Source organism: Lissotriton vulgaris, chromosome 3_1 (genome assembly GCF_964263255.1).
Source record: "Lissotriton vulgaris chromosome 3_1, aLisVul1.2, whole genome shotgun sequence".
In the NCBI taxonomy this organism is placed as follows: Eukaryota; Metazoa; Chordata; class Amphibia; order Caudata; family Salamandridae; genus Lissotriton; species Lissotriton vulgaris.
Window position 1 is genome coordinate 883560752 of NC_141689.1, and position 21735 is coordinate 883582486.

Sequence of the window (21735 nt, forward strand, 5' to 3'; positions counted from 1 at the left end):
AGCCTGTCGCACTGTTTACCACTTCGACCCGCCTCCTGCATTGTGAAATGTCGAAATCTCGGTATGACAACAGATACCACTCAACTCGCCCTCGTGTGGAGCCACCCAACCTTAAACTCATCTCCACCCATAGGCCCCAAGGGACCCAGCCACCTGTTAACCCCTGCTCCTCAATAAACCGGTCACCACCATTCAATTCAGCGGCTCGACCTCTGAAAACATCGGACCGTATCCTTCATGGAGACCTAACTCCTTCAGAAGTAGTGAAAAAAAAGATGGCGTGTGGCCATCTAACTCAGGGTCATTACCGTCACGACACCCCCTTCAGGCTTGAACGTGTCTCCTACACATTCTCATCTTCAGGTTTATTAGTCTAATTAGGACAGTCCAATTAAAAGAAGGCCACAATATCCAGAATGCATTAATTGGCCATATGTAATTCCAGACATGGAAAGTGTCCACTGTGACCTGGAAGGAGATGGTTACCCAAAAAAACAATGCCGTGTACTGCGGAGAACAGTAAAACAGATCAAAATATTAGTGACAATACTTTGACATTTTCTAAATAAAATAGCGAAACAGGGACGGATTGACATTTATCTTGGAGTTCTTTTTGTTGCACTAATATACCATCATGCGACTTGTCGGTTTAATTACATGACATTTTGAACAAGTATGTGAAATGACATGTAGTTACATTCGATGGAACATCAGCATTTCACACAAAACCAGCACAAAAAAACACAAGTGTTCGCATTATTCATATGTTCATATGTGATTGCGCTAAACGTTTGCCACGAATCGGGCCCCTCGCACTGCACTCTGGCCAGAGAACTCATGATTGAGCCCGGAGGCCCCCCCCCCCCCCCCTTCTACGTACCGTGCAGGGAGGCCCCCTCAGTTTTCGTTACGCCAGTGCCACGAATGGCGCTTAATTATGGTTCTTCGCGAGGTAGCGTAATTTTATGAATATAGCATGACACGTGTAACGTTAATGACGCGAGGTTACCCCAGCGAACCAGAAGTGCAATCAAGTCAGGTACGAAAGACTTCCCCTACATTCTTCTGACGTCGATAGCTGAGCATCGAGCTCAGTGATATTACCACTTTACCTGCGCCTATACATAACTCATTTTGTTGTGTGCGCTTTATGAATGTACATTATTAATCTTCACTAGCAAGGACACCAGGAGGATGAAAGGCTGAGCCGATCCGCCGGAAATGGAAGCTATGGTCACTCGCCACTGCAGGGGAGTCACTTCTAGGAAGTGATTTCTGTTTTCCATTATTAGAGCGAGAGCGCGCGGTCTGGGAGGAATCCTTCATTCAAGCTCTCCAATGTTCAACTCTCCAATGTTCCGGGTTTCCCCTCGCGGGGTTCGCACTGCTTGCTGCGCTCGCATCATTTCGTGGATACGTTTAGACACATGAATCATGAAATCACACACTCAGCAGTGAAGTGTCAGACGGTGTGTCACCAACTCTCCGATTCTCACTCTTTTCAGTGTCTGAGTTTGGAGGGGTGGCGGGGAGGGCATGGGAACAGGGAACGTGGTTGAGACCCCTGCAGCCGCCACCAGCAGGGCTGCCTCTGGCTGGAAGTTCCCAATTGCAGTACCCAAAGGAACTGCATGTACGACGCATCCAGCGGGAATCAGAGCTTCCGTTATGCCAATAAAAGGCAATTATCGAGTAAGGGGGGGGGGGGCGCATATGGTGGGTTAAAAGGGAGTTTGCCTCGAAACTAGGTGTCTCCTTCCCTACTAGTGATCCCCTTTGCAGGCACGCTCTTCCTTTTAAACAAGGTACTTTTCTGATGTGTCTGCAATGGAAAAGTCTATGCACTGTGACTAAATGCACAGTCCGGCCACTTAAGAAAACTCTGATTCTGCAGGATCAGGAAGAGGCGCTTTCGTAGCTTATCTGACATGCGAGAGCGTCGCTTTTTCAAAGAAGGTCAAAGCGAATATCCAGGGTCAGCAAAGAACGCCAATCTGAAAGTGCTCCCCATTCTCTGCTAAAAGGAAACAAATGCTGAGGTAGATAGAACTACCTGCCCAAGATCACACTGCTAAGTAGGAAAGCTGGGATTATGCAAACAGAGGCCCCTCGGTTTAGACAGCGCAGGTTGGCCAATAGTCCACACAACCTCCAGCCTATACGTATACACCAGCCCTGTCTGTAGTGGGACGGCAGGAGCAAGGGCAGGTATGCGTGTCCCCTCTGTGCCGGGCAGCCACGGACTGAGCGCAACCCTCCCTCCCCCGTCCTCCTCCCCGCCCGCCCTCCCCATCCCAGTCCAGCAGCAGCATCTCAGCAGCCGGCGCTCAGAGCCCCAGCGGAGAGCGCCTGTAACTGCTAGTGGCGGAGCCCTGCACTCTGCCGGACAACCCCCCACGGCCCCACTGCTCCCTCTGCCCGGAGCACGTAGCCTGTCAGCGGGGTCCTCCTGCCGGAACCCGAAGAGAGGACCCCGCCGCCGCAGCAGGGGCTCAGCCCCACGCGCGCAGATGAGCAGACAGGGCACTGGCATGGGAGCAGAGGTCATGACAGCCGGGCAGCCTCTGCGCAGAGGACCCCAGTGTGGGCTGGTGGCTCCCAGCCCCGGGATGGCTGCGGGCTGCGCATTCAGAAAGCACCACTTTTCGGTGTGTTGAGGATGCGCGGACCAAAGTTGCACTATTCCTTATTTATTCTTTTCTGCATGGTCCCTTGCGGTGCCCACTGCGTGCTCCAGCCGGCCGTGGAAGGAGGAAGCAGGCTGCGCTTTGTTGTGGAGTCCTGGTTACCTGGTAAGTGGACGCGACACAGAGACGTTGCTCTGGCAGGAGGGGGAAGAAAAGTGTTCTGCAAACACTTTCTTTAACAGATACACAAACACAGCAAAATAACGTTTTTGGCTTTCAACTTAAAAAAAGATGCTGAAGGTTTAGCAAATGCCCTTAACTCCAAGTGAACGCGCGTTCTCATGCGACAGAAAACCGATCAAAACTTTAGGGTCTTTCTAAACATGCCCATAAATCAAAGCAACGCAGTAGGTGAGAAGTAGCTGAGAGTGAGGCAGTGGCATCACGGTGACAGCCACCAGAAGCAATACTCGAGAAAGTAAAGCGTTAACCAGTCTTAGAAGTGACAATTTACAAGTTTGAAAAGTAGTTTTGCATTTTTTATAGTAAGCCTTTCATTTGCCACGCACTTTTCTGTGAAGGCTCGCTTCGCAGGAGGCATGTGTTGTCACGCGCCCTTAAGGGAACACTTCACGTGCAGTCCTTTGGGAAGAGGGTACAGAGGTCTGGAGAGGATGAGTGGAGTCTGAGGCTTGGCTGGTAGCAACTTGGCGGTTCTTAGCTCAAACTTACTCACTTCATGGACGGTCGCTGCCCCCTCTGGAGGCGCTTCGCTCATTATTCCTGGAAATGGTGTACCACCACTTAGAAATATGACACAGGAGAGAAAACTGAGGTCGTCAAAGGAAACACTTGGTCACCAATACATATCATATTCTCAGATGTTCACGAGAGGAAATAAAACCATAAAGCCGCCCCTCTTTAGAGCGCCTTAAAAGATTACAAAAAATGGATATTCAGCGAATTTATTATTACCGGTTAATGCCCACCATCTTGATGCAACAAAGGCACAGCGCAAACATAGAATTTCAGATACTTTTGGCCAAATCATATAATCCCAAGCGTCAGATTTGCGACTTCTGTCTTGACAAAAGTTGTTTTTCACACACGGTTCCTCGTTTAGTTTGGGAAGATGGTACCCGAATATGAAGTAACATCAGGCGCCAGGTTACCAATAAGGTGTCCTCAAACTGCGTTTCTTCCCTGGCTAGCGCAAAAAGTACCCAAGTGCATTTTGGTCTTGGTAGTCCATTTCTTCCAGTCTTGTTTTATATGCTTTCTTTTTAAAACATCAATCTCTATACCACCCACCATCCCTAATTTGCAAGTGTGGAGCTCATTAAAATGTAGTTTCACCTGGTGAACAATGCAGGCCAGGGCCTACACTAATCGTCGGATGTAAGTTTTGACATATTGAAAACATTCTTACTCATTCTTTCTCCCTCCTTGCACGCCCAGGCTGGGTGACAAAATATCAATGGAGTGTCATCAATTCAGACCGATAGGGACCCCAAAAACTAATAAATATTTATCTAAACAACCATCAAATTTGAATAATTTCAATACAAGGGATGTGGAAATGTAGGGGAAATGCAAAAATATATATGTGTCCGTTATTATTAAAAGAATAGCAGACCCCTTCAATGGTACATTTGACTTATACGTGGACATTGGTTTTGTTGAAGGCATGCTTGCATCTGTTTTATTGCTTTCTGCTGTTTACGTACTCTAGCACATTAATTAGCTTAACCTTAAAAACAGTGGCGTAGCCATGGGTCGCAATGGAAGCAAGAAAATTTGGTGTCACAACCCCTGGTTTGCTAGTTTTAAAAAATCCATAGTTGGGGCGCATTGGGGCCCTCACCCCAGGACCCCAGTCCCACTGCACCTGCAAAACTACTGATAGCTAACTCTGTGCTTAAAAACAGATTCCCCGTCATTAATGATTAAGCTAAAATATCAACACAGGTGGGATACAGCTTGACGGCACTGTTAGTAAAATTTGCTTTCAGCTGCAATGAGAATTGTATAAAGATGTCTAGACTCAAATCTGGGGCTACAGATGTGAAGTTTCAGGATGGGATATGAACAGGGTCACTGGAATTATGTGATTGTGCAGTCACTACGTTTTTGCATAATTAAATATTTCCTGCATTTGCCACATAATCCATCATCTGCTGCATAATATGCAGATTTTAACAAAAAAAGACTTGTTTCTAGCTAAAACTCAAGCGGTTCAAAAGTTACTAAAAATGGAGCAACATGTGTTGCTGCGCATCGGAAGGCCCAATGCATAGGTTGGCTGGCCACCTTTTATTGCATATTGCTATATTTGAGTGTTAGACTGCTACTAATAAGGTGCAACCAATGCCCAGTGTTAACAAGTGTAAAAATTACAAAATAATGAAGTAATACAATAAAAAAAGTGCCGCATTATGCCCATAATTTGCCTTTTCTTGTCGCATAGTATAATCAACCCTGCACATAATTTGTCCCTCCTTGCCACATAATTCCAGTGGCCTTGGATATAAGGGTGTTCCTGGGCCCTTCTCCCATGCACAGTCACAGCCATGGCACTCAGTCTAAGCTCAGGGAACACACCTGTGCTAGGAGTCGGAGCTGGAGATCCCGGGCCGTGTCAGAGATGGGGCACTTAGTCTGAACTCAGGGGACACACCTGCACTAGGGACACTCAGTTTGAGCTCAGTGGACACATCTGTGCTAGAGACCCTAGCCGGAGAGAGAGCCTTTAAACACAAGAGGGAGCAGAGGGTGGCAAGCAGACCCCTAGACTGCTGCCACATAAGCATCCCCCACTCCTGAAAACTTGGAATTATAGGAAGGGCAAAACGCACAATCATAGTGAAAGCAACAAAACAAGCATTACAACAAAGTTGACCTTTTACTTCATTGGCCAGGGGTAGTGTTTCTCTAGGAGGGCAGGTTGTAGAGTGTTGGTATCGGACAGATGGTGGTGACTGAGAGCCAGACTGGACACTAATGCCAGTAGTAGCAAAAATAGATCAAATCAGTGCCACACTGGACCATGCGAGAGGGTGTAGCAACCAAGCCTGACCTCCTCGATTGGTGTATTACAACCCAATTTTTCAGACAGAGCTCTTTGTAGGCTGTCATCATGGCAGCCCATCTAGTCCAGTAAGCAGCTCCATAGCTTACAGCCCAACGGGGAAATGTCAGGATGCCCAAAGAGCCGTCCGGCACTGGTAGCAAGCAAGTCTAGTTCTTTTGCATGCCCAAAAGGAAGCCACTACATCAGCTTGGGTTGGCCATGCCTTACAGAGAATGCTCTACCCTTAATATGTTAGGAAGTGTCAACAGGGGCGTTAAAAACACTCCACACCTATGGCCCTGCCAACAGCTGTCAGTCCCTCTCGTGGAATCCAGTTTGGTCTGCGTGGGACGCATTGCTGTTTGTCTTACTCTGCCTGATATCGAGATGACCACAAAGTGAAAGGGTTTAATCGTTTTTTCTGGAGGTGAGTTTTGAGATACAGATGTCATAGCAATGGCACACAAATATAAAGTTTCACAAGGTGAACACTGGTGCTATCTCAAAGCAGAAACTAGAGATCCTGGATGTGATCCATGTCCTCTTCCAACCCAACACATACTAGTTGATGGCAGCCTTTGCTGGGGACGGACACACGTTGATGCCAGTTTTTGCTGATTTACATTTAGAAAGCTTAGAATTCGGATTCTGGCACTCCTTGTCTGAAACTGTTTCCTGCAAAAGGCTCATTAGCTGGAGGGTAGTATGCTCCCAAACTGGTATTATATGTCATATCTCACATAAAGGAAACTCAAAACATGTTCTTTGCTTTCATGGACCCACAGATTATCCCTTCTAGAGAGCGAAACATGATGGGGCAGTGCAGTCTGTCGACTTGTCAGTGTAAACTGGCACATGTGAGGGTCGTTTTGAACTTAGGTCTGCCCTCGTCCCAAAGTGCTAACAGTGCAGGCCCATTCTGAGAATTGTGTGTAGGGACTGTTTGTTCTCTACGCTTTGTATGGGCTACCTTATGACCAGGCTGCCCACAGAAGATCTTTGTTACACTCTGGTTAACTCAGGATTCGGCCTGATTATTGTGTTACTCTGGCATTTTCCAAGCAGGATGAAGACCACGGGGACTGCTTTCATGGCAGGACGGGTTGCCATCACCCAATTTAGCCACCAAGGACCCATTCTAGTTGTTTCCCCCCTACAGGGTCGGGCTGGTTTGAACATTTTTGCCAGGGCTGGTTTTGGTTTTGAGTGTAGGCGTGGTTAACTGGACTCGCAGCATGCTCCCTTTCCTTATAATGTGCATATAACCCGATGTCGACAGACACAATTTAGGCAGTGGCAAGTGAAGAGTCCGAAGGTCCAAACAAAATACATGTCAACAACATGTATTCTTCTTTATGACATGGCAATTAACTTTTGTAAATGTTTTTAAACGTGTTCCTATTTGGAGGAGAATCAAATGTTTGTAAATCCCTTTAAATAATAAAACAATTAAGAGAAATGTTGATGCACATTTCATTTGATAGAAGTGCGGTTTTGGTACGTTTGATACAGGGCATGCCTACATTTGTTTGTATGGTGGAGTTGCAGTGCTCGTTTTATTGTTGCTGGGGTGTTTTGGCTAAGTAAGAAGTTACAAGCTGAGAAAATGTTTTTTGGAGGGTGATATTATGAAGTTAATTTCCGAGTAATTTAATAGGCTACTGTATGTACCGATGAACACGCAGGGCTCATAGACAGCTTCTGAAAAGTGCCAGCATGGTAAGTGCAGGTTACTAGTGTCAGTGACTCTTAAGGAATGTACACATGGACTTACTTAAAACTATTCACACTACTATCCACCCAAGCAGATACCTGTGTTGTACACGCTACGGCCTGTTTCTACTTGTGTTGTGCCTTTTGGGCTATCTGCGTGCAGCTCACGTTTCTATATATGTAGCATCATGTAAATAAATAATATGAATGTTATACTTGAGTTATCATGTATGGGAAACACATTGAAAATGTGTTAAATTAAATATGTATATGGGATATGTCGATGGGATTCGTCAGTCCTAAAAGCAGACTCCAAGTTTCAAAGCAAGTAATGATACATTAAACAAAAAAATGTAATTAACGTGTGCATATACGTCATTCAACAATTACCGTGTGAAAGATGCAATCTGCCTCTGCTACCTGTTGTTTACAAACTTTCACTCTTACCGTACCTTCCTGAGTTCAACAGCAATCTCACCGGGGCCTATAAACTGCCGCTTCCGGTGCACGTGAGGTCACCCTCAGGCCAGCTTCCTTCAGCGTGGCACTGAGCGTGACCTCTGGGGGCACGTGCGCTGCTCCAGGTGCGTCAGGGCAGAGAGGCCAGAAGTCTGAGACGGACGCGGGCGTTATTTTGTGCACATCCCCTCGTTAATACGTTCTCTTCTGAAAGGGGGTTGTGGCAGCGTGGGATCACCCTGGTGTGTCTTTTTTACACTGCAGGGAAAATATCCACAACTTGTAATGAGAGACCGCGTACACACTTCAAAATGCGCGCTTGAATCCAGTGGCGAAGCACGGCCTGCAATCAAGAGAGGCATCCGAGGTTTCATTACAGATGCGACTGCCACAACCTCTTGTCTTTTAAGGATGTTGTCATTTTTGAAACAACGGCTAATGGAAGGACGGTGTCATCGGTGCAACTGAGCCCCAGAGCTGTGAGTGACCGTATCACCCCGGTTATGTACTACGGACTAGTTCCATTTTCTGCAAAACTCACACATTAATGAGAAGTGTTATAAATAAAACTACAGATGGAAACTTAGAGTAGAAACATGTAACAATACTGCACATCTCAACCTAGTTCCCACTAACATGCGCTGGTAGGAGGAGAGCGTTCTAATGTTTAGTATAAGGCAGAATTATGACAAACTGCACTGTAAGTCTCTCACTGCTGCCACTCACGTATTAAGTCACCCAGTTCTTCCCTTTCGAAACTACATTTGCAGGTGCGTACTTTTCGAAAGCATTGGCAATTGCTTTCAAAACAAAAATTGAGTCCACCAATTAAAACTATCCTTCTTTTAAACATTTTTTGCTAGGGACTATCCGATTTCTTCCTAAATGTTTAGTGGTGGGGACTGTCAGTTGAAACAGCATTGTACCGCCTCCCTCTCCATAAGACATTTCAGAAATGAAACACAACACCTCTTCTCTATGATATCACCACAATAGTTATTGTAAACAGCAAAGTAACAAGAGTTGTGAACCCATAAGTAGGGTAAAATAAAAATCCCACTGAACAGTGAAATAAACCTATGTCACGTTACACTACAATTATTTAAATTGATTTTATTAAATGCAATACACAAGTATTTATTAGTGCATCTGTCAGCACGAGAGTGCCTTAGAGATATGACATTGAAATATTTAGTTGCGGAGTTTGCAATGTCAATTAATCATACTGTCATGATGCCACGAAATTACAAACTTCTTTAATGAATGAACTATGCTATGGTGAAAGAGCTTGCAGAATATTTGTGCCTCAGTCAATGAAGGACTACATTGAATTTCTGTCCTTTATATAACGAGACCTGATGGCTATTCTTGTGGATGTAATTTACCTGGTTTACAACACTCGCAGTGAACATTTAGAAACATCTTCTAAACTTGAATTTTGTGTTATATCAAACTTTCTATGTAGCATATTTATGTTAGCAATCTAAACTTTTTTGTATTATATGATCTAAGAGACGGGGTTTCAAATTGTATTCCTGTAGAATGAAGTACCTTTATTGTTGATTGATGTTTGTCTCTTTTGTTGTTAACAAGACCAGTTTCTATCAAAATCTATTTCTGTGTTTGTAATGCATGTAATATTTGTGATGTAATTTTGAAGATCTTTGTGATGGACACAAAAGTTATGATGATTAGTTGCTCTGGGTTTCATGTTGCTCAATTGCTTTTTGACATATTTTATATGATGATCTAATTTTGAGTACGATTAGTACATTTTTTATAAACATATTTAATTCTAATTAAATATATTAATTGACAATCTCTTTATCAAAATCTTTCTTTCAGTGGCAGAAGCAATAATTAACACTATGGCTGCTAAGGCAATTCCCCTCCTGTGCTGGAAATTGCCATTTTGCTGGTGTCATGACGAGCTCAGCTCGACATGAGCACAGCTCCAGGCTACCTCATGACGAGCTGAGCTCGTCATGAGCATGGAAGGGGTTAAAATGGCTGGGTATTAGATTGATCCCGTGGTGTGGACTAGTCACCTTTGTTTAAGGGTGTACTGTAGCTTGTTTGTTCTCAAACAGGCATTAAGTGAGAATCCTGCCCCAATTCTGGTTTTTGGCTCAATAATGTGATATTTTTCTATATGGGCTGAATAGTTAAATTAAGTTTAGAGCAATGTAGATTAAACATTTATTTTACAAACTCAAATCAAACTGTTGTGTGGTATTAATGTGTTATATTCTACTTTAATGCTTTAGTTACAGAAGTTTTGCTCATGGCAAATAAAAAAACACAGAAAATGTCATTTATGATAGAGTATTACATTTTGTATTTGTACAAATGAAAGAAATAAAAGAAATCTATTTTAACACTCCATCTTTGGCTGAATTCTTGTCCAGCTAACCAATACCTGTCCAAATACTAAGTTAGGGTTGGTTTACCACTACTGGCTTTTCTGTGCTTTCCCTTAAAATGAGACATGTGATCATACTGAACTCTAGTGATTCCGACTATATAATGGGTTAAGATTGACAGGTGCGCGCACCCTCCTATATCACCACGATAAAAGCTTCAAATAATAGCTCGTCACTCTGCAAAGCTTCTACTCTCTTTGTGGCCATCGGGGACCTCCAATGCATATGAACAGTTGTCAGATGAAGACACGTTTAAAAAACCTTAAGGGCATCTTCACTTAACCCACTCAAAAAGTTACAGCTGCTAAGTTCTGACTAGGAGAGGCCTTTGATAATTTCAGCTATTTTATTTGCATCAACGTTGCCTGTCATAACTTCGAATACCTTAGAATGAGGAGGGAATCTAAGTGCACCAAATATCAAAGTAAGAAAAATTGCTAATGTCTGAGCCCCTTCACTCGAAATTTCACACACAATAATGAGTTCCAAGGCCCTGGGCCAACTTAAAGATGCTGCACCATCCTTCCGCTTGACCCTGTAGCTGCATCACCTACACGCTGTCACTGTGTGTAAGCTCCACTTACCATACCTGGGTGTAAGGCTTGCATGGTTTTTTGGATATTCAGTTGCTGAACTTGATAACAGGTTACATCAAATGTCAATGTTTCATATTTCTTAAGACTCTAAATCTGATTCTAATTAAATGCTCTAGTCTATTGCCAATCAAAATACCTCTTTCAGTGGCGAAAGCAACAGTCATCTATTATCTTGGTAGTAAATAGAGCTGTGGTTATGGAATGGACTGGCCTCTTTGCCTTAAGGGTGTATCAAAGCTTGTTCAAGAAGAATTGTTGAACTGTGCCAAAGTTTTTCAAGAAGATTATGAGCTTTAGAACACAACCTAAACAAAAGAGTACATTTACTGCACTCTATTGAAGCACTTTTTTAAGGTTGTTGCTCCTTGGTATGATTGATCAAAAATATGACTCATTCCTAGCCAACACTGTTATTGGGCCTCAGCGCTCAATATATACCTAAGCCTCTAGTATATTACATTTACTATAGAAGTATCTGTCAGCAGTAATGTTGAAGAGAGTTGGGCTATATCAGAAATTCCCATTTGTTTGCATGGGTGTTAAAAGAGGCTGTTTGGCCCATTCATTGTTTGCCTCTACAATTTCCGCTCTCTATTAAGTTGCCCACGTGTACCCACAAAAACTGGTCAGACTTAGACCAGCAAATGACTGGAAGTGTAATATTGCACAAGATGCTGTTTGGGAGCCATTTGAAATCTTCCTCAGCTTACAGAGTATGGAAGCATGAGGCAGTGATCGCAATGACTTGTGTGCCCATGTTGACTTTGCTGTTGATTCCCAGGTTCTTAGCATGAATGGTGGGTGTCAGTCCTAGAACTATTAGCCACAAGGTAGAGCTCCACTGTGAAATGTGGTTCCCAAAGATCACGATTTCCGTCTTGTTGTTGTTCAGCGTCTGACAGTTGGACTTCATCCAGAGGGCGATTTCAGACCTGCAGGCATACAACTTGATCTGGGAACTGGGCATCTTGTCCAAGAGGGAGAGAATGAGTTGTGTGTCATGGAGGTGAAATGACAAATTCCATTCCATCAACCGAGGGGGTGCGCCAAGGATGCATTTTGGCACCTTTTTTGTTTTTAGTATACACAAACGGATTAGAGAAGTATTTGCTGGACCACTGTTGCGATTTTCCAAAGGTAAATGGTAAGAGCATTCCTATGCTCTCTTATGCAGATGATACTGTATTAATGACTCTCACAGGAAAAAGTATGCAGGTGTGTTTAGATGCTTTTAATACCTTCATGCTGGACCTTGACCTGAAGGTTAATTTTACAAAATCCTTTGTAATGGGCTGTGGTCCAAAAGGGTCGAAAACCAGGAAATTTGTAGTGAATAACCTTACCATTGAAAAGGTGGACAATTTTAATTACCTCGGAAATCTGTTTAATAATAAACTAAGTTGGGCCCCATTAATGAAGGCCCGAGCTCAGAGTGCCAGTCGGTCCATAGAGGGCCTTTTCCGTTTTTGTAGTAAGCTGGGCCAAAAACCCGTTGCGCACCTCAAAACCCTCTATATATCAAAATGTTTATCTGTGGCCACTTATGGGGCAGGGATATGGGGGACTGAAAACCCCGCTGTAATACAGGTGATGGAAAATAAATTCCTAAAGCGGGTTTTATCGATCCCATCTGGCTCGTCAAATAGTTTCTGCCACAGTGAAATGGGAATGACCAATGTGACTGATATTGTTCGTCTGTCGCCCCTATTATTGTGGGGTAAAATATGGTTATCCGAAGAGCTGCAGCTCACCAAAGAAATTCTTCAAGACTGTATGACCCTAGATAGTGCAAAGCAGATCCCTTGGTTGTCATATGTCAGTAATATGTTGCACAAGATAGGTCTGGGTCATCTTTATGATAACCCTGAAAAAATTCAGGGGAACATAAAAGCCCAAATAAAAGCAAGTTATTGGAAATCTTTAAACACACCATGTTTGGGTGAAGTAACTGTTTATGTCAAGCTTCAGCACCAGTTCTATCTAACTTTTATAACTAATACGCAATGGCGGTTTTATCTCACAAGGTTTAGGCTAGATATCCTTCATTTTCTGTTTGCTTTTCCCAAACAAGGGGGTTGGTGTGAGAGGCTGCCCCCTTGCCGTTGCAATAACAGAGTTAACCAAAGTACCATACATCTTGTCCTCTTCTGTTCTCTTTATCAGGAGCCAAGGATTAGATTCATTAAACCCATCCTGAAAGGGCGGCAGCCATGTACTTATAAAGAAGGTTACGACTATGTGTTATCGCTATCTTCTGTTGAAGTTTGTTGTGCCATGTTAAACTTCATAAGAGTATCATTTCAGATTAGGAAACGCTATGGATAATTTAGCCATAGAGCTGTATTCTGCCATGGGAATTTGTATATATGCTGTATGATGGCCTCCCAATTTACAATTATCATTGTGTGTAAAATTACTTGCTAATATATTGGGGGACAAATGTGGGCCCCACTATCAATTGTTTACTTATATCCTGACAAATGACAAATGGTTATTTAAAAATAATTTTTAATTCTCTTTTCTAAACGTATAATTATAGTGGTTCATTTTAATTGTGTATCATGTTTTTTAACTTTGTACTTTTATGATTCGTTGTATGAATCGAATAAAGATTTTGAACCGAACCGTGTCATGGGTGTAGGAGAGGGTGTTGATGTCATGAGAGTGGATGATGCAGGCTAGAGTATCCATTAAAGAGAATCAGGCTGTCGGAGGATCCTTGAGGCACTCCTCAGATGAGGTTGTGGCCGTCCAAGGTATACATTGGCCGTAACCCTCAACTTATTCTGTGATGCTCGCTGATGCTCTTCTGTGAAATAAAAACAAGATTTCCCGGGGAATTGAGCGCATATGGCGCAAACCTATCGATCACATGCTTAAATCCCAGTGTGGAAGGCTCAATCTTTCATCCCCAATAGATCTGCAAAATAAGTGCATATTAGGTACAGTGCTTCCAGAGGGCAACAACGGTGTGCTTCTGTCATACACTACAGGAATAAGTAGCTTACACAGAAACTATTAACATAGATCTCTTGAGACATTGCAGCATTTTCAGTTTTTGGTTCCTGTTGAAAATATAATTGCCCTGCTCTCCTGGCTTTGCTTCAAGCTGCGCATAGAGGCGTTGGACGTCAGTGGTGGGTGTAAAGTGTCCAAGAACTGTTCTTTACTTACTCTGGTGTCTGTGTCTCCTGCACATAACGTGAATGAGGCATCCTAAAAAGCCCCTCTTCTCAGTAAACTGAAGGATTGTGGTAAGCAGCTGATTATTTTGTTCTGTAATACCTTTCGGAGTATTTGCTGTAGTTTGATTGGAGAAAGTTTGCCAGATTACTGTCTAACCAGTTTTCCCCAGAATGTTTCTTTTAGTCCATTTCCCGCTTTTCATAGATTGGCGTGCGCTTCAACTTCACATTTCAGTCCTAATATCTCTGGTTTTCTTCGACTCATCTTTCATTTAATTGTTTAATCCAGGGTCGAAGTGTTTTTGATGCGTTCTTGTTCCTTTTGCTATAAGCAAAGTGAATGTTTACTTTACACTCTTTGCAAACCTTCTCATCTCTTTAGGAAACATTCGCATATGATTTAATGTTTTACCAACCTCTGGGCTTGGTTAGGCATTAAAGTATCTGCCAGCATTACACATTCTGTCATACTTGACTAATCGCCTATGAAGCATCTCAAGGTACATACAGAAATAATCTAATTTATTCGCAGAAACTCTTTTAAACACAAGACAAGGTTTCCTGGCTCTAAAGTATGAGAAAGGTGGAGAAACAAATTAAGTTGCTGGGAGGGCTGAAAAAATTATATAGCAAAGAAAGAAGGCACATTATGCTGCAGTCATGTGGCACTACTTGCCAATAAAACAGTCTGCAGTGTAACAAATCTTATTCTTTAGGCGTGTGTCTCGCTGGTGGTACTTTACTGTTCGAGAAGATATGCTACATATTTATGCTTCTTCTTACATCTGAAATCCCTGTTGACTTAACTGCAGCTTTGAGAGATTAATGATATCATCAACAATGTTATAAGAAATATATTATTCTATTCACCTTATCTGAATTACATTCAAGTGTTTATGTTTTTTGGTTCTTGCTGCAGGCCAAATCCCCCATAACCCCCCTCCGTCAAATTGAGATGTTTACACTATCTGGACAACATTGTTGCACTGTCATATCATACCAATGAACTACCACCTGAACAGCCACCATGCCTGGGGTCCTACCTAAGGGAGACTTATTTGAGTTGGCTGATCTGGACCTGTAAATTGTGACGCAGCCGCAGCTCGAAGGGTTCTGCCAGTAGAGAGGGGTGCTTGACAGGGGAATTGCCACAGAGGCAGATTTCCAGAAAGCCCTGCAAGGATGACCATAGGCCTACCCAGAAGTGTCAGTGAATGGTGGGGGAGATCCTGGGTGTGGGGTGTGATCAGATCTAACACAGGGGTTTCTTGATGGACTCCCCGTTGACGGGGGGAACCCTTTTCATTCAGGATGGGGCGTCTTCTTGGCCACAGGTAGTAGAGTGCTCTCTATGGACATGTCCTCCGAAGAGCTAGAGGATAGGAGGGAAGCAAGGACGCTGAAGTTGGAGCTTGTTAGACAGGACAAGGATCAGGCCCTAGCCCTTTCTAAACTAGAAAAAGAGCAGGTCTTTGCCAGATTGGAAACAGAGCAAGCATTGGCTGAAAAGAGACGAGCCATGGAAGAGAAAAAGATGGCCCTTAAGCTTAGCCTCGGTGAGTTTTGGACATTAGAGTCGTGCAAATAGGGTCCAACAACAGTAGTGGTGGCATTGCACTTGCTGCGTCTCACAGTGTGAGCAGAGGTCTCATCCCAAAGGATATGGTACCCATAGGGGAGACATCTGTGGCTCAAAGGGAAACCTTGAGAACCACCCCCAACTTCAAAGTCTCACTGCAGTATAAATACTGGTACCATATTTCAGCAGGGTAGAAATACACTTGTGGAGATGTGGAACTGGACATCCTGGAACATCGTGGTGCACACTGCCAGAGGAATCTGTTGAGCACAAGGAGGATTACCACAATTGGAAGGAACTGTGCACCCTTCCTGAATAGTGCCTGGACTGGGCTGACAACCTGCTGCTCTGTGGCACCCTGATGTGTGCTCTCCAAGGGCTTCTTGGCTTTCCCCCTGTTCTCTTGTGGAGCTCTCAGATACATCAAAGATCTCCTGTGAGGTACTCACAACAGCTACTTGTGAGACCTGTATAACGGTGCCCTCCTAAGTGACCACTTTGTCTGCTAGATCTCATCTGATAGTGTGGCGTGAGCATGGAACTAAACATTGCGCCTGGGGACCAGATTGCCTTGTGTGGAGCCCTAAAAGTACTGCCCGCATCAAAGGAGTGTGGCACCTGCATTGTGGGGGCCTAAACAATCATAAGTGTCTTTTTAGGGGTGAACGTATTCACCGGTTGCAGGATCCAGCTTGTCCTGCTTCGTCAATTGAGCCACATCTCTCTTGTGTGATTTGCAACTGCATGGAGTGTCCGATTCACAGGTTGCGACCCTCAGAGGGAGGGCGTGCATGTAGTAGTTCCTCTTTCTACATCATGCAGCACCGCTAAACTTGCACCTGTGTGTGTGACCAGATTTGCTTGTGCTACCCGTATCAACACGCACCAGGCATTGTGTCTCATTTCCAGGGAGATACAGAATTTGCAAATCTTCATAGTGTGGGGCTGGAATTATCTGGTGCAACTCGGATGAATGCGCACCAGACTTTGTGCTTCAGTTCCAGGGTGGTACTGAGTTTGCGACTCTTCACTGTGTGTGACTGAAACTGTCTGGTGAGACTTGTATCAACGTGCACCAAATGTTGTGCCTCATTTCCAGGGAGGTGCGGAGGAGCAGATTCGTGTTCCGAGGTGCCTGAATTGCCCGGGTGCTACTTTGATCAATGTGTGTCTGACAGGTGCCTCCTTCTTCCAAAAGGCTCCCCTGCTTCATTTCCCATTCATCAACAGTACCTTTTTGTGCCCTCAGTGCGGCGGACCAACTGCACTCTCCTCACTTAGCCCGATGATTTAGTGTTGCAAGAATGTATTGCCCGTATCGGGCCTCAGTGTTGAGAGTGATAGACTTGGCTGAGGAAGGCTTCCAAGAGTGACGGAAGCAGGTCAAGAGACTGCGTGATGCCCCCTGTACTGCGAAGAACTAGGCTGGTGCCGGAAGGCACATTGTGGAATTGTTTGATTGAATGACTGTCGCCCTCAGTCCGCTTCTGCTCCGCATCCGGTGGTTGAACTTCCTGAGTGGTGGCCAAAGCCCATTTGCTGACTACGTCCTAATAAGCCCTGCTACCTACCCCACCTTTTTCCCTGAGACCCTGGCTAAGTGTGACTCCAGATGTAATCGGCCTATTATCAGGGACAGGGGGTTTATCTCCAACCTGTGGGCATAGGGTAGTCGGGGTTAGCTGAAGGACAGCTTGGATCACGGGGTCTACATTTGTATTAGCAACTGGCCTGCCGGATATCAGTGGAACTGCATCATGGTGCTGTGTGTGTGTCTGTGTGTGTGTGTTTGTGTGTGGGTGTGTGCGTAAAAGTGCTCCATACAGACCTGCCTGATATCCATGGCACCACATGTTGGTGCTGAGTGAGTATATGGGAGCAACTGCATGAGGACCGCCTGTAATTGACAAAACTGCATGGCGGTGTTGCTTTACATGGTAATTCCTTGTCAAAAAAATACTATGTTTGACATTGATTTTTACCGTGCAGCCTTGGCCCACAGTGCTGTTTAAACGTGTTGTAATTAGCTGTGTGTACACAATTTTGTATCGTTGTGATCTGGGGTGCACCCTATAACTGTGTGGTATTGAATTATAATAATTCTCAGGGTGGGCCTAGTTCTGAAAACGTTTTGCACCACATAAGGGTGCTGGGGGTAAAGTAGGATGTTTTCCAAGTGTGCATACTACTGATGTCCTTTTAACACAGTTGGGCCTAGTACTGCCAGTAATATTTCCAAATGTGATTTATGCCGAGGAATACATGATGTTTGTGTTGTGTTAATTAATGTATTGAATACAAACTTTATTCACATACACCATGTGTGAAGTCTCTTTTGTGACGCCCAGTGTGCTTATTGTGTGAGAATGCTGTGCCAATGTTTTACACATTGCCACTGTGATAAGACTGACTGCTCACTGCTATGCTACCCAAGGGTGAGCTCAGGTTATACAGTGAGTGTAATCACCAACCCCTGACTGGAGTGGTAGGTTCTGCCTCACTAGGGCACCGCCTCATCCAACCAGAAAGTGCCATCTCTAACAAATATTTACTGCGCTTTTTATGAAGTTGTGCTCTACTAAGAATATTGAAAAAATATGTTTTCCATTAATTCAAATTAGTGCATGTTTTTTGTTTCTGTTGGATTCTCAGGAACACCAACCTAAAATGTCACAAACTGGTAAAAAACGAATGCGCTAAGCACATCTGTACTATACTCAGTATATGGTAAAGGCTTATCAAAAGCATTGAGCGTGCTCTTAAGGTCCAGGATGTGCACTGCATATGTGTGGAATTTGGGGTTTTAGTCAGAAAACATGTCTGTCTTTGCGCTATAGTGAGTGAATGGAAGGATAGATTGCGTGTTTATGTAGCTGTCTGGATTGTGGGCCTGAACCCATGTGTTCAATGGTAGTCTTCACACAGGCGACTACCTTTACGGCTTGAGTTGTATTTCCCTCACAAAACTGTGCATGTTTCTGTACTAATTAAGACAAGCAGCTGTTGCATGGTGTAGCACAAAGTTTAAATCAATATTGTCCTAAAATATCCAAGTCATATTTGTGTTATTTATACAAACATATTAAACATATTATGGCAAACATTGCTGTTGACTGTGCAGCTTTGCAATTGCAAAACAATAAAAGCCTTCTTTGGAATAATTTAGTGGGAGTGAAGACTTTTTGTTTCATTGTGGTGCCATTCAAAGAGAAGTCCATCATTTAGTTATATTATGGCCATACATCATCCCCGTCAGGTGACATCACCGGGTATGTTTTCATCCCCAGAGTAGGTCAAATGAAACACTTTTGTTGCATTCATTTTGCAGGGATGATGACTGAGGCAGATACTTTCAGCACGACTTTCTCAGGCACAGGAAGATGTAATAGAACCGAGACAGCCCAGGAGCCTCTTAAAGTATGTCAAAACAACTCCCGTTAACAAAAACAGGGAGGGTGTGTAGTACACGGGGTTTGGCACCTGAGGAAAGGACTGTTGTCATTGCTAAGTCTGTCCTTTAATAAAGTCTTCAAGCAGCTAACACAGTGATCCTTCCCTGGAGGTAGCACGTCAGCGGAGTTGATCCGGCTTGGTTTGGGTGCGATGGTAGTGTGCCACATCATCAAATGCAACAAAATTATCGAAAAAACGATGCAGAGAGCACCATACCGACTGGCACAGTATTTTCCAGGTGAATATGCGTAGGGGGAGTGTAGATTTACTATTCTAACTCAAAACGTATTGGCCGTGTTGGTATTATGCAAGTCAATACCTTGCAGTCTATATTTATGCAGGTCGATAGTCCAAAGTTGATATTGTGGCTCTTTATGCATTGTTTGGGGAGTCATTCAAATTGGGACTTGCAGCGGGAGCTCATTGCAGGCCAAGGGACAGAATAGTGGGCTTTCACTGTATTCATTTCTTTGAGGTTTTAAGTACTAGCCTCAAAGCAATGAAATGTCTTGTCAAGAAGTAAAAGTGATGCTCGGGGGCAACACAGGGGTGAGCAAGAGTTATCAAAAGATTCTTTAAAGAACTTGGGGGCATATTATCAAGGCGGGTGAAATGAAATTATCGCCACTTTTGCAGCCGCTTTCGGCCGCAAAGTGGCGATAATTTCATCGCCCTATTAGCAAGCTGTCGCTAACATTAGTTAGCGACAGCTTTCAGGTGATAGCGAGCGGTTTGGGACCCGCTTTGCATGTCAGTGATATTTATCGCTAATGACATGCAAAGTGGGCGTACCCAACCAGTTAGCGTTTGAAAGCAGTCGCTAATGTCGCTATCGCCTATTAGCAAGGCACGTGTAGCGAGAAAAAAATTTGCGCTAAGCACGAACATTGCTAGAAACTAACCCCGCTCAGACCAGTTCTTAGCCATTATATCCAATGGGAGGTGGATATTCTGGCTAAGACCCTATTGGCGAGGATGCGTGAATATCACTGTTTTTCCAGCGATATTCACGCATTTTGCCGCTATCACCAGTTATTTTATCGCATTGGAGATAAACGTTGCTAATAGCACATTATCTCTGCGATAAAATCTGGTGATGCTTGGCGATCAAAAAAATTTCGCTAAGCTTCTTTAGCGATAAATATCTCTAGTTGTGGATAATATGCCCCCAGGGGCCTAATGTATAAAGCTATTTTTTGGGTTGCAAACTCTCAGATTCAGGCCTTGTGACCGAAAAAACGCTTGCAGCAACATACTAGACGCATTTTAGTACCTTTTTAATGACTTCTAAAAAAACGATTTGGAAATGGATAAGGAATCTCTATTTGGAAGGGGAGTGTCGTAGGCGTTCCTTCTAAATAGTGATACCTATACTTATGTATCAGTGGTTTAAGACTGAAATAGCAGTTTTAAACCATTGAAAAGTTTCACAAGCCCAAGTTAGGGTGGTAATACCTTTTCAAATGGTAAAGGGACCCTTGCAGGCCACTTCTTCTTAGTTTGTTTGGGGATTGTCAGTGGTCCATGGGACCACTGCAAACTCTAAAACAAAAAAAGTAAACTTGTCTATTAAAATGCAGCCAAGTGTCCTTTAAGGAAAATGAGCAGCAATAAATAAAAGTTTACTTTATTAAAATGCGATCACAGATATGGTTGTCTGCTGACCCCAGCAGGCCACCGTCACTGTGATAGCATCCAATCATTGTGAATCTGCGAGTTAACCTTATTAATAATTATAAGGCCGGTCGGATACCGAGCCTCTAGAATTCATATTTTTAGGAGCTAACCTTTTAGTACATAGTTCAGTTCTTAAAACTCTTTACTGGTCACAAAAATCTTGGTCACAGCTTGTGCCCAGTATCTTGCGACCAGATATTTATACTTCAGGCCCAGAGTTTGCTTCTGCTTGGGCTAGATCACTAAATGTGAATTGAATGAAAGGAGTCTAAAAAGGTGACTGAAGAGCTGCACTTTAAAGTGAGGGCTGTTCACTAACAAGCGTTCCAGTTCAGGAAGCGTGAACTTCCAATGTTCATTATTTCTCCTACTGTGTCATGTTGAAACATGAAATGTGACACAGCAGAAGGAAGGGGTGCCTAATGGTGACAAGTAACTGCAATGCATCAGTAATGTCATTAGCTTGACTTGAAGAAATTCTGAACATGTGTTTGTGGCTAAGCCGGACTTTCAAATCTAGTGTGAATTTAAGCTGCAAAAGCATATGCTTGACACATGAGACCTAAATCTGGTGCTGATAGGAGGAAGGGAGCAGGGGTAAATTCAACTCCCACACCACGTCAATGATCAGCTCCAGCTGATTACTAATGGTACTGAGGATTGCAATGGCTTTTTCTTCGGAATTAGAAGGTGAACCTAGGCCTTAGCACTATCTTGACTCTCATTTTCCATGTCAGGGGCATATAACAGCAGGCATACCGACGGCAGTTATAAGTATGGGGTAGGGAGTGAACAAAGTGCACACAGTCAGTCCAGGCAGGCACTGAAAATGGACTACCGCCCTGTCTGGCTCTTAGGGCTACATGTATCCAAATTGTATATTGCGAATAGCTAATTGTGAATTTCTGAGAATTGAAATTAGGGCATCTCAATTTACGATCATTGAAACTCAA

The 21735-nt window shown here is 43.7% G+C and overlaps 1 protein-coding gene across 1 annotated transcript in view; it reads left to right on the top strand.

Moving 5' to 3' along the window:
- The first annotated feature begins 2654 nt into the window (after positions 1-2654).
- The window catches only part of GLIS3 (GLIS family zinc finger 3), a 964414-nt gene continuing 945333 nt past the window's right edge, over positions 2655-21735 (top strand). The window contains exon 1 of the mRNA XM_086961208.1: positions 2655-2792. The gene's annotated coding sequence lies outside the window, so the exon portion shown is untranslated. The remainder of the gene's footprint in view (positions 2793-21735) is intronic.